This window comes from Hyla sarda, chromosome 2 (assembly GCF_029499605.1).
Source record: "Hyla sarda isolate aHylSar1 chromosome 2, aHylSar1.hap1, whole genome shotgun sequence".
In the NCBI taxonomy this organism is placed as follows: Eukaryota; Metazoa; Chordata; class Amphibia; order Anura; family Hylidae; genus Hyla; species Hyla sarda.
Genome location: NC_079190.1, coordinates 207,978,771 through 207,995,717, shown reverse-complemented (window position 1 = coordinate 207,995,717; position 16,947 = coordinate 207,978,771). Strand labels below are relative to the sequence as shown.

The 16,947-nt window shown below is 40.4% G+C and overlaps 1 protein-coding gene and 1 long non-coding RNA gene across 27 annotated transcripts in view; one reads left to right on the top strand and one right to left on the bottom strand.

Moving 5' to 3' along the window:
- LOC130355716 (uncharacterized) overlaps nucleotides 1–9,955 on the top strand; it is a 102,527-nt gene extending 92,572 nt beyond the window's left edge. For both annotated transcript variants that reach the window (XR_008888639.1, XR_008888640.1), the window contains exon 3: nucleotides 9,741–9,955. This is a non-coding gene — a long non-coding RNA (uncharacterized LOC130355716). The remainder of the gene's footprint in view (nucleotides 1–9,740) is intronic.
- The window catches only part of ABI3BP (ABI family member 3 binding protein), a 463,829-nt gene that overhangs the window by 362,720 nt on the left and 84,162 nt on the right, over nucleotides 1–16,947 (bottom strand). The window lies entirely within an intron of this gene.

The window sequence follows — 16,947 nt, the reverse complement described above, 5'->3', positions numbered from 1 at the left end:
GCCTCATATATTGAATAATGCACAGATGTTTTCTGTAGAACTGTTTGCTATATGAGACAGCTCCTTTTGAGGCACAATTATAGGCACACGCAACTGCCATTTTACAGACCACAAGGCATTGTGCCTCTGATGTCTATTTTTGTAAATAATTCCATTCCCAATTAAATAATTCTTAAAGGGGCACTCTGGTGGAAAACACATTTTTTAAACTCAACTGGTGCCATACTTCTATTTAAAAATCTTAATCCTTCCAGTACTTATCAGTTGCTGTATGCTCCACAGGAAGTTGTATTTCTTTCTGGAGTTCTATTCAGTCTGACCACAGTGTTCTCTGCTGACACCTCTGTCCATGTTAGGAACTGTCCAGATTACAAGCCAATCCCCATAGCAAACCTCTCCTGCTCTGGACAGTTCCTGATGTGGACAGAGGTGTCAGCAGAGAGCACTGTGGTCAAACAGAAAAGAACTCCAGAAAGAAATACAACTTCCTGTAGAGCATACAGCAACTGATAAGTACTGGAAGGATTAAACTTTTTTAAATAGAAATAATTTAAAAAAAAATTGCTTCCCACCGGAGTACACCTTTAAGTATGCTTTCTTAAAACTCAGTTTCATTCTGTTTTTTTTAATTTTTTTTATACTTTGTGGAAGTTTATGAATAAATTGATGTTAGGATTCCCCTTGTCAGCACACAGTCTGACACTTCTAGCAGTGAACAATTTACACATCCATATAGACATGACTATATGACCGTAATAAAACTGGATGTGTACCGTAAATTGTTTACCTTTCTTAGTTATGTGCTCCCTGTTGGGATTATCTATGGTGCCAATTGTTATAGGATTTTAATATTATTGTGTATTTTTCAATAAAGATTTAGATTATTTTTTATTAACATGTTGTAGTGCTTTGGTATGGTGCTATAAATTATTACTATTGACACTAGAAGTTGTTGTGTTGGTTCACAGTGCATGTGTTGCCCTGTTTTTAATTTTTGGAGTATGATTGTACCTTTGCCAAAATTGTGTCAAAATCAAATATTATTTATGACTCATTGAATTTAGTATATTTGTAATGATGGAAAAGCTGATACCACTTTGCTGTTAAAACACACCAATGGCATCATAGTATTAATACTATGTCCCTTATTGTTGCCAAGGACCTGAGGAACTATAAAATTGTTCTTCTAAATAACTTCTTCCAATGTTTTACATTCTTGTGTATTTTATGTAAACTGCACCAGAATGTAAATGGTACCAAAATATGTTTTTCTTTTGCCATTTACATAAAATTGAAGGCACATCTGAAGATCATTTGCAGAAATGCATACTGCTGAGTTAGACACGTACCCAACTTTACCACAGACTACACAGACTATACTGTCTACATTATCCATCATGAAACAGTTGCTGAATTTGATTACAAACTACTACATTAGATAATATACAAAATAAACATACAAGACTAGAACTATTCAAAGACCAGCCCTGGAGCGGTCTCGGTATATTAGAAACAGTTTGAAACTATGCTTTATGAAAGGAATATGAGACAAGTGCTATGAGACAAAATTGTCTTGTGTAGAATGTTAGAGACAACCCATTGGCTTCAGGAGACCCAAAGAGTTTGTCTGATATTAGAAAAAGAATTAGATTTTATTCCCCACTTAGATGGAAATGAGCTCCAGTATCAGGCAGTGTCCAGTGGGGCTGTGCATATTGGCGTAACCCCAAAATATACTTATTCTACAATTAGCTGCAATTTGTTGCATCCATCATATATATATACTTCAATGTTAAGAAAACATATAATGCATGGTACATGGTCCCTGATGGACAGTCATTTGGCCTGATTGGGGTCTATGGACATTTGGGCTGCAGAATGCTGAGATTTCTAGATGCATACTTCAAATAGATACCACAAACGTGATGTGAAGAACCCAAAGAAGCTGGTCTGTCAACTGTGAAAGTCAATATTCTGTCCATTTGGCCTCTAAGTTTGTTTAAAGTGTAAATTGACCCAGCGATCACACCAGTGCCTGTCATTGACCGTTTAGATGTTGTGATAAATACTGATAACAGCATCTAAAGCATTGAGAGGGAGGCTTTATGAGATTTATCGGACCACCCACGCTACTGTTATCCATTTGTATGGTTTGCCTTCTGGCAGGCTATACAAGTGTATTACAGATACCACTGATCAGTTCTATGCCAACGCATAGCACTGAACAGTAATAGCAATTAATAGATTGCTATAAATCAAGGGTCTTAAACTGGTGGCCCTCCAGATTTAGCAAAAAAACTTCATCTCCCAGCATCCCCGACAGCCATTAGCTGCAGCAAACATTTCCAGGCATTCTGGGAGTTGAAGTTTTGCCACATCTGGAGGGCCGCCATTTTGAGACCCCTGCTATATATAATCCCCCTCTGGGACCTAAAAAAAATAAAAAAAAAAAAAAAAAAAAGGGAACAAATGGTTTTAAAAAAGCAAATAAGTCCCTTTCCAAATACAATTTAAATGACCTCACTTCCTTATTTTGCAAATGTAAAAAAAAACTATTTGTTATTGTCACGGGATCCCTCAAAAGTTGCTAAATTGTGGCTTTCTTTTTAATTTCCCCCCATAAATACAAAAATAAAAATTTTTGGGGTAGACATACATTTTATGGTAAAATAAACCCCATAGTGTATTTCCGTTTTTGCACTTTTTTCCTAGTTATTTTTTAAAAGTCATAACCCTTTCAATTTTACACCTAAAAATCCATATTATGGCTTATTTTTTTGCGCCACCAATTCTACTTTGCAGTGACACTAGTTATTTTACCTTATCCACGGCAAAACAGGAAAAATCATTGTGCGACAAAATTGAAGAAAAAGAATGCCATTTTGTAAATTTTGGGTGCTTCCGTTTCTACGTAGTGCATTTTTCAAAAAAAATGACACCTTATCTTTATTCTGTAGGTCCATACAGTTAAAATGATACCTTAATTATATAGGTTTTATTTTGTAGTACTTCTGGAAAAAAGCATAACTACATGCAGGAAAATGTATACAGTAACCCCCCAACCTACGATGGCCCCGACATATGATGAAATAGACATACAATGGCCTCTCAGAGGCCATCGCATGTCGATGTCAGCATCGACATACGATGCTCTTATATGTCGGGGCCATCGCATTAACTGCTATCCGACAGCACAAAATGCTTAAGCTGCTGTCGGATAGCAGTTTAAGCAGCCCGGACAGGTTCACTTACCTATCCCCGCTGCTCCATGTCCTCTTCGCGATCCTCCGGGGTCTTTTGCATCTTTTCCAGGGTCCGGGCCTCGCTTTCCGGTGTCGATATTGCGTCACTACGCACGCCATGCCGGCGCAGCAGCGTAATAACGTCACCAGAAAGCGAGGCCCGGACCCTGCAGAAGATGCGGAAGACACCGGAAGATCCCGAAGAAGATGCCGGAGCAGCGGGACAGCATCGGGAGCCCCTGGGACAGCATCGGGAGCGGTGAGGATGCGGTCCGGAGCGGCGGGGACAGGTGAGTATAACTTCCTATACTTTACATTGCACGGATCCCTCAACATACGATGGATTCGACAAACGGTGGGTCGTTTGGAACAAATTACCATCGTATGTTGAGGGACAACTGTATGTTTAAAAATGTCCTCTTTTGACCCCTATAACTTTTTTATTTTTTTGCATATGGGGATGTATGAGGGCTCATTTTTGGCGCCGTGATCTCAAGTTTTTATTAGTACCATTTTTGTTTTGATTGGACTTTTTGATCACTTTTTATAAATTTTTTTATGGTATAAAAAGTGACCAAAAATACGCTATTTTGGACTTTGGAATTTTTTTACGTGTACGCCATTGACCGGGTGCTTTATTTAATTATATATTTTTATAGACATTTACGCACATGGCGATACCACATATGTTTAAATTTATTTTTATTTAAATAGTGTTTTTATTTATGGGAAAAAGGGGGGTGATTCTGACTTTTATTAGGGAAGGGGTTAAATCACATTTATTAACACTTTATTTTTTGCAATAGGCTATAACATTGCACACACTGATTTCCTACACTGATCACTGCCAGGCAATAGCCTGACATTGATCAGTGTTATCGCCGCTCGACTGCTCCTGCCTGGATCTCAGGCACGGAGCAGTCATTCCACGATCGGACAGTGAGGAGGCAGGTAGGGATCCTCCTGCTGTCCTGCAAGCTGTTCGGGATGCCGCGATTTCACCGCGGCGGTCCCGAACAGCACCACTGAGCTAACCGTTCTAAAGTGAAAGTAAACATTGCCGGTTAGTTCAGTGGTGCTGTTCGGGACCGCCGTGGTGAAATTGTGGTGTCCCGAACAGCTTGCAGAATATCAGGAAGATCCCTACCTGCCTCCTTGCTGTCAGATCGCGGAAGGGTTAATACTGGGCATCACCGCAATCGGTGATGTCCGGTATTAGCCGCCGTGACCGATGCTATATGACGCAGGGTAAGTGTGTGACCCCGCGTTATATCGTGGGAACTCGTGCAGGACGTATGCGTATGTCCTGTAGCGGGAAAGGGTTAAAGATGTCATTACAAAATACACTTGGTTGTCAGGGGAAAAAAGCCTTCATATGGGTCTGTATGGAAAAATAAGAGTTATGGCTCTCAAAAGGGGCAATGAGGAAAAAGCGAAAACGTAAAAAAGAAAATTGTCTGTGTCCTTTAGGCCAAAATGGGCTGTGTCCTTAAGAGTTAAACATACCTCTAGAATTTAGCTGAAAATAGTGTTGCTGTTTCCAAGTATATTAGCTTCTGTAACTCTGAAGGAGATGTTCACTTAAAGTGGGAGTCCACTGAGGTCAAAGGAGTGAAAAGAAACTGCAAAGAGAGTCTATGGGGAGAGATTTAACTAAACCTGTCCAGAGGAAAAGTTGCTGAGTTGCCCATAGCAACCAATCAGATTGCTTACTTCATTTAAAAGCCCTCTGAATAATGAAAGAAGCGATATGATTGGGTGCTATGGGCAACTCAACAACTTTTTCTCTGGACAGGTTTTGATAAATCTCCCCCTATGACTCTGGAGGACTCACATTATATGGGTGTCTGATTACATCAGTTGCATACCTCCTATGTTTCCTCTTTTGGAGTCCCTTTGGCCCTTATTTCTCTTTAAATGTAAGAAATAAGCAATAGATTTGCATTAAAGCGGTTATCCAAAAATTGAAAAAATAGCACTAATTTCTTCCAAAACAGCACCACACCTGTCCTCAGGTTTTGTGTGGTATTATAACTTGGCTCTATTCACTTTAATGGAACTAAGCTGCAATATAACACACAACCTGAGGAAAAGTATGGTGCTGTATTTTGAATTCCTGGATAATCCCTTTAACCCTTTAAGGACCAGGCCATTTTACATCTTAAGGACCAGAGCATTTTTTGCAATTCTGACCACTGTCACTTTAAACATTAATAACTCTGGGATGCTTTTACTTTTCATTCTGATTCTATAGATAGTTTTTTCGTGACATATTCTACTTTAACATAGTGGTAAATTTTCATGGTACCTTGCATCCTTTCTTGGTGAAAAATCCCCAAATTTGATGCAAAAAAATGAACATTTTGCATTTTTCTAACTTTGAAGCTCTCTGCTTGTAAGGAAAATGGATATTCAAAATACATTTTTTTGGTTCACATATACAATATGTCTACTTTATGTTTGCATAATAAAATTTATGAGTTTTTACTTTTGGAAGACACCAGAGGGCTTCAAAGTTTAGCATCAATTTTCCAATTTTTCACAAAATTTTCAAACTCACTATTTTTCAGTGACCAGTTCAGTTTTGAAGTGGATTTGAAGGGTCTTCATCTTAGAAATACCCCACAAATTACCCCATTATAAAAACTGCACCCCCCAAAGTATTAAAAATGACATTCAGTCAGTGTTTTAACCCTTTAGGTGTTTCACAGGAATAGCAGCAATGTGAAGGAGAAAATTCAAAATCTTCATTTTTTACACTCGCAAGTTCTTGTAGACCCAATTTTAGAATTTTTGCAAGGGGTAAAAAGGAGAAATTTTTTTCTTGTATTTGAAACCCAATTCTTCTCGAGTAAGCACATACCTCATATGTCTATGCAAATTGTTCGGCGGGCGCAGTAGAGGGCTCAGAAGGGAAGGAGCGACAAATGGTTTTTGGGGGGCATGTCACCTTTAGGAAGCCCCTATGGTGCCAGAACAGCAAAAAAAAAAACACATGGCATACCATTTTGGAAACTAGACCCCTCGGGGAACATAACAAGAGGTAAAGTGAACCTTATTACCCCACAGGTGATTCACCACTTTTGCATATGTAAAAAAAATATTTTTTTTTTAACTAAAATGCTTGGTTTCCCAAAAATTTTACATTTTTAAAAAGGGTAATGGCAGAAAATACCCCCCCAAAATTTGAAGCCCAATTTCTCCCAATTCAGAAAACACCCCATATGGGGGTGAAAAGTGCTCTGCTGGCACACTACAGGTCTCAGAAGAGAAGGAGTCACATTTGGCTTTTTGAAAGCAAATTTTGCTCTGGGGGCATGCAGCATTTAGGAAGCCCCTATGGTGCCAGAACAGCAAAAAAAAAAAAAAACCCCCACATGGCATACCATTTTGGAAACTAGACCCCTCGGGGAATGTAACAAGGGGTAATGTGAACCTTAATACCCCACAGGTGTTTCACGACTTTTGCATATGTAAAAAAAAAAAAAAAAACATGTTTACCTAAAATGCTTGCTTTGCCAAAAATTTTACATTTTTTAAAAAGGGTAATAGCAGAAAATACCCCCAAAAATTTGTAACACAATTTCTCCCGAGTACGCCGATACCCCATATGTGACCCTTAACTGTTGCCTTGAAATACGACAGGGCTCCAAAGTGAGAGCGCCATGCCCATTTGAGGCCTAAATTAGGGACTTGCATAGGGGTGGACATAGGGGTATTCTACGCCAGTGATTCCCAAACAGGGTCCCTCCAGCTGTTGTAAAACTCCCAGCATGCCTGGACAGTCAGTGGCTATCTGGCATTACTGGGAGTAGTTGTTTTGCAACAGCTGGAGGCTCCGTTTTGGAAACAGTGGCATACCAGACGTTTGTCATTTTTATTGGGGAGGGGAGGGGGGCTGTGTAGGGGTATGTGTATATGTAGTGTTTTTTACTTTTTATTTTATTGTGTGTTAGTGTAGTGTAGTGTTTTTAGGGTACAGTCGCACGGGTGGGGGTTCACAGTAGTTTCTCGCTGGCAGTTTGAGCTGCGGTAGAAAATTTGCCGCAGCTCAAATTTGCAGTCGGATACTTACTGTAAACCTCCGCCCATGTGAGTGTACCCTGTACATTCACATTGGGGGGGGGGGGGGGAGAAACATCCAGCTTTTGCAAAACTACAACTCCCAGCATGTACAGTCTATCAGTGCATGCTGGGAGTTGTAGTTTTTCAACAGCTGGAGGCACACTGGTTGTGAAACACTGAGTTTGGTAACAAACTCAGTGTTTTGCAACCAGTGTGCCTTCAGCTGTTGCAAAAGCTTCAATCCCCAGCATGTACAGACAGTGGAAGGGCATGCTGGGACTTGTAGTTATGCAACAGCTGGAGGCATACTACTTTGGCTGGGGATTGTAGTTATGCAACAGCTGGATACACACTGGTTTGCTACTTAACTCAGTGTTTCACAACCAGTGTGCCTTCAGCTGTTGCAAAACTACAACTCTCAGCAGTCACCGACAGCCAACGGGCATGCTGGGATTTGTAGTTATGCAACCAGCAGATGCACTACTACAACTCCCAGCAGGCACTTTAGCTGATTGTGCAAGCTGGGAGTTGTAGTTATACAACAGCTGAAGGTACACTTTTCCATAGAAAAAATGTGCCTCCAGCTGTTGCAAAACTATAAGTCCCAGCATGCCCATAAGGGAATGCTGGAAGTTTTGGTGGTCTGCCTCCTGCTGTTGCATAACTACAGCTCCCAGCATGCCTTTTTGCATGCTGGGATCTGTTGCTAAGCAACAGCAGGAGGCTGTCACTCACCCAACTGCTGATCCACGCTGCAGGTCAGTCCCTCGCCGCCACCGCTCCTGGGGCCCCGATCCCAACAGGGACGCCGGGGATCGGGGTCCCCAGCTGCCGGGGTCCTCTTCCCGCACCCGATCACGTCCTCCGGAAGAGGGGCGGATCGGGTTGCGGGAGTGACACCCGCAGCAGGTGCCCTGATTGGTCTGCCGGTAAACCGGCCGACGAATCAGGGCGATCGTGAGGTGGCAGCAGTGCCACCTCACCCCTGCTGGCTATGGCTGTTCGGGGCCGTCAGAGACCCGATTGACCCGGAATCGCCGCAGATCGCTGGGCTGAATTGTCCAGCGATCTGCGGCCATCGCCGACATGGGGGGTCATCATGACCCCCCTGGTCGATATGCGGCGGTGCCTGCTGATTGATATCAGCAGGCATCGGGCACCGGCTCCCCTCCGGCTAGCGGCGGGGGGCCGGGAATGGACAGGACGTACTCCTACGTCCTCGGTCCTTAAGGACTCGAAAACGGGGGCGTAGGAGTACGTCCATTGTCCTTAAGGGGTTAATAAACATACTAAATTGTTCCAGAAAATTGTTCATAACTGCATTAGGCCCTCACTTGCATATTATTCTATTATCTTGTACAATTTGGTCTCATAAATTGTTATATAAAGATAAACTATGTGACAATGCCTGAATAACAAAGCATGTAGAAATGCATGTAAAATGGAACTTCCATACAATGAACAATTCATGTTCCTTTCTGGCCAAAAATTGGGAGTTATGCAACTTATGCATCATCAGCTGGACCAAGAAACTTGCTGATCAAGAAAGGGGATTGCCCTAGCTATCAGGGTTCACATCATTTTTTCTTTCTGATCTTCACAAGGTTTTAGACCTTGATGGATCTAGCCTTCAAAGCAAGATATTACCCTAGGCATTTCTGCTCCTTAAAGGGGTACTCCGGTGGAAAACAATTTTCCTAAATAAACTGGTGCCAGAAAGTTAAAACAGATTTGTTAATTAATTTTATTTTAAAATCTTAATCTTTCCAGTACTTATCAGTTGCTGCATGGTCCACAGGAAGTTCTTTTCTTTTTTAATTTATTTTCTGTCTGACCACAGTGCTCTGTGACATCTCTGTCCATGTCAGGAACTGTCCAAAGCATGATATGTTTGCTATAGGGATTTGTTCCTGCTCTGGACAGTTCCTGACATGGACAGGGGTGGCAGCAGAGAGCACTGTGGTCAGAATGAAATTAACTTCACAATTTCCTGTGGCGCATACAGCAGCTGATAAGTACTGGAAGAATTAAGATTTTTAAATAGAAGTAATTTACAAATCTGTTTAACTTTCTGACACCAGTTGATTTAAAAAAAAAAAATTCCACCGGAGTACCCCTTTAAGGCCCGGATATGTGAGCAGAGGGTCACACAGCAGGACTGTTACAATTAACATATTACAGGGTAGGTTCTATTCATACATACAACTATCAAAGACCATATACTTTAGTGTAATTTTAATTTTTATTTAGGTAAAATGAATATGTTATTATATGATTTGCATTAATCAGATACATACTTATATTAAGATTTTTATAATCATCTACAAATATATTATAGAACATTAGCAGAATGGGGTTTTGTCATGCTACATAACCAAACAAGGGTTCTGTTTTTTTAAAGCAACTGGCTAATGTAGTTTTTTTTACTCACAGCATTTTGTACAATGCAGGAGATTTTAGAAGACAGCCAGAAACATGGGTGATGAACACAATGCTTCTTCTAACCAGCAGATGCACTCTCAAGATTACATCACACTTCTCAGAGAAGGGAAATAGAGGAATACTAATAAAACACATACACTTGTTTCATATTACACGTGTCTTGTGTAGCTTGGAGAACACACGTTCATATGTATTGGGTACTGGGATTTAAAACTGAGCTTCATGATAACGCTGGCTATTAAACATTATAGCTTTATAGATTAACAGTTGTCTTGGTGCTTCATAGAACACAAACAAATACACTGCAACCTGATTTGTAGTGTGAATCTCCAAGTGCTGGGGAACATATGGTTCTTATTTGTCAGATAGTAACAGCTCCAAATGTGATTGTTCAAAAAATGTCCCTGAGCGATATAATAAAATGCTAAATGAGTCTAGGATCAAAATAATAAAATAATACAAAGTTATACTTTACATTGACAGTTCCAGCTTTAGTAAATGTAAACTAACAGATAAATTACTTATGAGAGAAAAACAGCAACTTTACCTAAATATATTAAAACCTTTTATAATTAGAGAACAATGTTTGTAACATAATAACAATGCAATTTACATTTACCCCTATGATCGCCTTCTTGGTATTCTCATTCCTGCTTTTCTCCATCTCTTAATGACATGTGTTAGGCTGGGTTCACATCACGTTTTGTCCCATACGGGACCGCATACGGCAGGGGGAGCTGAAAACTTGTGCTCCCGTATTTGGTCCCGTATGGAATTCATTTCAATGAGCTGACCGGAGTAAAACGCTGTCTCCGGCCGGCTCATTTTTTACCCCGTATGCGGTTTTCCACCGGACCTAAAATTGTAGTCGACCGTAGTCGTAGTTTTCAGATGCCCCTGCCGTATGCGGTCCCGTATAGGACAAAACGTGATGTGAACCCAGCCTTACTGTCATAGAAGGCATATATTTATAAATTGTTGAAAATGATGCACATTACAAAAATATGCACCAAACAGTGCTCATGGCACACTAAAAAAAACTTGGTACAACTTGCTAGTCATGTTGGACTTTTTTTCTCTTCCCCATGTCACCTCACACACCTACACATCAGCCAACTTAGGTGGGGCTTATAGCCTGCCTCCCTCCTCCCATTGTATGTGTGCCCAGCCACACTGGAGGTAACTGGGAGCAGGCTGTGAGTCGGACATAATGCTGATATAATTGCCCCTGACCACTGACACAGGTAGGTTAGTGTTAGGTCCTGTACCACTTGAGAAACCTTGGCGTTGGTGTGCGGGCTCAGGTGTGTCCTTCATATAAGGATATACTGGCTAATGTCTCAATTTTAACATCATTTTGAGGGTTAGCCAATGTCATTGTATACATCTACCACAGTATTGCACCTAAATGTATTATTACTCTATATGTTACACATCCACACCTTTCATCTGGTGTAGGATGCTATTGTGGCACTTGTAGTCTGCTGCAGGCATCCTCCATTGTATGCATTTTATGCAGGGGATCGCCCCTAGCAATGAACAACAAGGGCAGGATCTGCTCCCCCAGCTTAAATGCACAACTGCATTTGGCGTTGAACACCTCCTGCTTTTTGAGACCACGTTTTTTCTCCATGTCACCTCATACCTGCATTCATTTACAGAAATGTTTTGTGTCCAAAACGTCTTTAAATTGATAGACCCTCAATGTAAAATCCTAAAATGTATTTAACTGCTGTAGTATATACGTGTACACCTGTGCTTGCAAGCAAGTCAAATATGTGCAGAGGAACAAAAACCAATATTCACTTCTGTTATACATTACCACTTTACAAGATGTTGTAAGACAACTGCATGAAAAGTCCAGGACTAAGGACCTTGTTCTTATTTTCATTTTTTGTTTATTGACCAATTTTTGCATGCTTACGTACTGTAAGGTAATATTCCATGAATTTTTCACCTTAATGTTGGCTTCAAATAGGCAACTGGGGCTTTTGGCTCAGTGGTTTTCTATTTATTTAAATAAGAATGCCCATTTAAAGACAAAGTAAGTTAGAATTTGGGATTTTAGAGCAGTGGGGAGATTACATTTAGCACCTCAGATTTTGTTTAAGTTTATCTTAAACTGACATTTAACAGTGAGATGGGTCTATAAATGGCACATTGCCTGGATCCTTCCCCACCTTGTGGATGACAGGTTTGTGGGCCCGAAGAGAGTGAGGAGAAAGATGGAAGCTGACAAGAAAGGGAGTTCAGTGCATCAAAAAAGTGTCGATGGTGGATTTTTATTAAGGTTTAGGAGAGTTGTTTTCAAACAGGGGTCCTCCAAGATGTAGCTACACAAAAATTTCCGGCAAGCCCAGATTGCCCTTGGCATGGAGGTTCAAAGTTTGGAGACCACTGGCTTAGGCCCTCCTAGCATGTGTCTTTAAAGAGAGTTTGTCCAGAGATATTGGATGTTAAAGATCTGAGAGCAATTCAAGAGACAGAGAGCGAAAACCAGATTCTTTGAGGTTTTTGCAAGGTAAAGTGGGTGAATGAGTGTTAGGGTTGTTAGTTGGAGTGTTCTAGTAGGGAGCAGAATAGTAGTCCCCAAACACAGCTGCTATATCAAGCCGTAAGGGAACAGATTTTTTTCGGATGAGGGAAAAAAAAGCAACAGAACTTCTCATTCTGTGGTGTCACTATTTAGGATAAGAAAAAAAATAGTGGCTGTTTGTTCTCTCAAGTCTTAAGCCATGTTTAATCAATTAAATAAAGAGGTCCATGTCAGAAGAGGAATTTATTTCAAAATACATTGCTATGGTCTGTATTATGTCATGAAGGATAATTGGGTCACAGAGAGATTTATTTAGGTTACATGAGAATTCTCAAGGATAAGTAGGGGAAGAAGAGAGGGTAAGAATAGTCAGAATGTGGTCTGAAAAGAATATAGAATCAATGCAGGTAGACATTTTGGGTCAGGAAACAGAAGGAAAAATCTATGATTGTGAGGTAGAATATTACTAGATAGCTGATGTTCATAAAGACTTTGTCGTGGATACTCAAGAACTGCAGAGGGAATGAGAAAGGATCCAAGCCCTTAGAAATAGGGGTCATTTTTTTTTAGGGGTGGGGAATCCTTAAGGGCAGCAGGAGCAAATCAAAGGTCCATTGCAAGTCACTGAAAGGTCTTAGGGAAGGGGCTTAACAATGTAAACTGAATGGTGGCAGTCTATGGTGAGCAGACCAAATGTCACCTAAGTTACATGGTGGGAGTAGTGAGTAATGAAGTAGTGAAATGTTAAAAAGGAAGCGGCCCATAGACAGAAAACAATCACGCTTCTCTGGGAAGGGCTTGATATCCGTGATACAAAGAAGAGAAGGAAGGTGGTTTCTGTACAGAAGAGAAGCTTTGGTAGTATTCGCAGTGCAATAATGCAGAGCTTTTACACTACTTTTACACCACCATAGCTAAGTCACACACACCTGCCTTTCTTCTTTAGATGGGCAGGTATAGGGAAGGTCTTGGCCAAAATCAGGGTGTCTTCTTATAGGAAAATGTCAACATGAATGCACAGCGAATGGGATCAGGGATCAGACTTGTCAGTGGAGATGCTGCAGAGCTGAGAAAACCACAGTTTTATATAATCTGATAGAGTGCCAAGTAGTGCTCTAAGGGGAAAGGCATAAGAGAGGTGGTTTCCCTGGCCCAGCTGCAAAGCTGCTGCGGAAAATGCTTCCAATACCACAAATTGGGCCACAGGCAGTTCAGGAGTTTCTTTTAATTCAAGTGCAGTGCTCTGTCTCGATAGGCAGATCACATAAAATTGAGTCAGTTCTTTTCCAGAAAGTGATCTAATTTCTGGGGCAAATTAGATCTTGATGTGACAGGGATGGGCTGGAATTCCCAGTTAACTGACAGGAAATTCACCAGGATCATCTATCCTGCACAATGCTCAAGCTACTGTTATTTATTAACACTTAATTATGGCTTATTTTTCAGTTTGTTTGACTCCACAGACTTTCCTCTCAGCGTCTTTCTACAGACTCTCAGTTCCCCTTCCTGTCATTTTTTTAGAGGAGCTCTTCATCTCTCCTCTTTTCTCTCAGCATCAAACTCAGACTGCATTTTAGAGCCTACTAGATTTTATCAATTAGCAATATATTTATGCTACATATATAATTAGGTAGATTGATAACAGTGCTAATAAACTACACAATTATATTGAATATAGTACAGTGGAATAAAAGTTACACAGAGGATAAGAAATCTAACATTTCAGAAATGTTGACCCCTCTTACAACTGTCAAAGCTACAAATCTGTAACACATTTAGATAAACCTGATGATAACATGATAATTTGAAGGTATACATGGAGAAGACAGGCAGGCAAGTGTGTCTTAATGACATGCCTATAGTTAAATGCAATGTTTAGCTGTATGAGAAAACAAAGAGCCATCAGCTCCTCGCCCTGTGATCCCTCTTGTGGCCACCTGCATTATGCAGGCAGCCACAAGAGCTGGAACATCCCTTTCTGCTCTGGCACATGTGTGACATCATCATGTGTTGGAGCACAGAGTAAAAGAGAAGAGCAAAGGCTATGTTGTGGGAGCAAGGTGAGTACTACTACCTAAATGGGGTGCTGCTGCTACTACTACCTAAAAGGGGCTGCTACTACTAATATCTAAAGGAGGCTGCTGTTACTACTCTCTAAAGGGTAGCTGGGACACTATAGATGCTAGAAATGTGCAGAGCCTAAAATGTCTGTCTGGTAGGTTCTCTAGAGATGAGTTATGGTTGGAAGAAATCATCATGATGCTCTGGGCTGGATAGAGAAAAAAAAAGGATAGGGAATGAATCCAAATAGAGAAGACGTTACCTATTGAGTCACCCAATGTAATTGCACTATATGATCTGCCGAACCTGTGTACAGCTGGTATCTACCACTATATGTTCACTCTATAGGGGAAATATTTCCTCCTTTATACTGGTACTATTTTTTAGGTAATTTTTTCCCCGATTATGTACCCTATTATACGAAACTATGATTGACAATTAGCCCCTCCACCTGCACATAGCCACATACATGACAAAAATGGTCTGCTTAGTCTAATACACATGTACCTTTTTTCAGTCCAAGTCAAGCCCCCTAAAGGCAGGTCTTTAAGGTTCAAACCTTCCATCATTCCTTAGTACAAAATAATGAAATGTATTTAATATGCTAATCAATATACTGTATATAAATGGATATTTCATGGATGTGATCCTTCTAGCTAACATGCACTTGGTGTATGGTGAAATCCTTTGTTACCACTCAGAAGCAAATACAATCATATTAAAAGAGTTCATAGGAAAAAGCTGAGTGACATCATACGTTACATAGAAAGTAATTTGTACTGAATTATAGCGTCAACACATTCTTTCTCAAGGGAAAGTTCTTCAAGGAACAAGTTCAGATGGATAATTAGACTTTACAAATGCCAGACAAACTGAAGGCAAAAACACATGAGCTAGAGGCACAATCGGGATGTTTTTTATTAGACACATTTGCATTCAGATAATGCAAGCTTTATTATGTGGCTGTGCTGGATGCTTTCCAATGTTATCAAATGAAACTCACAGCAAAAGCATGCTACAAACACAGCAATGTTTACTGATGTAAGAGCATTTGGTTAAACAACATGAGTTAAGTGATCTAATCTGTTAAAGGTGGTTGACATTTAAAAACACATTGGGATGTGTTGAACTGATAGACTTGACACAAAAATGCCACAAGGGTACCAAAGTGGCACACACACAAAAGGGTCTGAGGGGTCTGAACTGCCCTCATGCCTTAAAGGATTTTTTTTTTGTAATCTATTTTGGCATTACCGGGATGTGGTGGTTGCCTGGGAGAGAGAAGACTGTGTGCTGCATTGCCCAGGTTGTGCTTGCTACTTGTGAGACTTGTTCACTATGCAAACATACTGCTGGCCTTGTCTGCAAGGGGACATGCAAAATCATCATGCCAGACACATGTTCTGCTCAAGTTGTTTAGTTTTCTAGGAGAAAAGGAGGGCCAAACTGGTCTAAGTCTAACTTTCTCAGCTCTCAGTTCTGCTCCTCCTGGACAGGTCAGTCAGTCAGTTCAGTTAAAGGGTACCTCTCATCAAAAAAACTTTTGATATATTATAGATTAATGTATGCAGAATAACTTCACAATTGCATGTTATTAAAAAATATGCTTCTTTCTATTAAATTTTCCACTTTGAAGAAATGACCACTAGGGGTCTCCCTACCAATCCTGGCAGCAAGCATTTCAGACTCATGCAGGAGTCCTAAACACTACGAGCTGCCAGTCTGCTTTGTTCACAGAGGAGAACACTCAGAGCCGCCAGTCTGCTTTGTTCACAGCCTGTTTGGCTGTGAACAAAGCAGGCTGGCAGCTCTGAGTGTTTAGGACTCCAGCATGAGTCAGAAATGCTTGCTGACAGGACTGATCGGGAAAAATACAATAGAAAGAAGCATATTTTTCATTAACATGCTATTGGAAAGTTATTCAACATTCATTAATCTAAAATATATCAAAAGTTTATTTGATGAGAGGTACCCTTTAACAACTTCTATCTTTGCTCCTGCTCTGCATACCTATACCTACTTCAAAGTGTTATCTCTAGGTGGAATTCTGTTCTACAAGTAAGTCCCTGTCCTGTTCTTGTTTCAGTCTACGCTGTGAAGATAGAGTGCTTTAAGTCTACAGCTCCAAGAAGGATATTTTTCTTAGAGGAGAATAACACTTAAAGGATCCCTGTGTGTACACTAAGCTCTTCAGTGACCTACAGTCAGAGTAAGTGCTGAGAGGCATCATGGCAGAAAACATTTCTACATACGTCCCTCCAAGTATTGTGCCACAATCAGAATTCATTAATAAAAGTATTGCACCACATTGAGCCAACCTATGTAGGTCCTTATCAGTAGAAAATAAGCTAAAACAAGCTGAGAACCCAGTAAGAAATCCGTGTATTATCTGAATCCTTTCCACATCTGCATCTGCCTTAGTCAATACATTTACACATGCTCAAGCATCTCAGAGATTATCTATTTAGTAGATTTATGGCCAAAACAACTTTTAAAGGGACCATGACCAAATACTTATTTATCTGAACCTAAAGCTTTCATATTCCATGCTGTGGTCAAAAGACTGTATTGTATCTAGCCTGGTGGATAATGTTCATTATT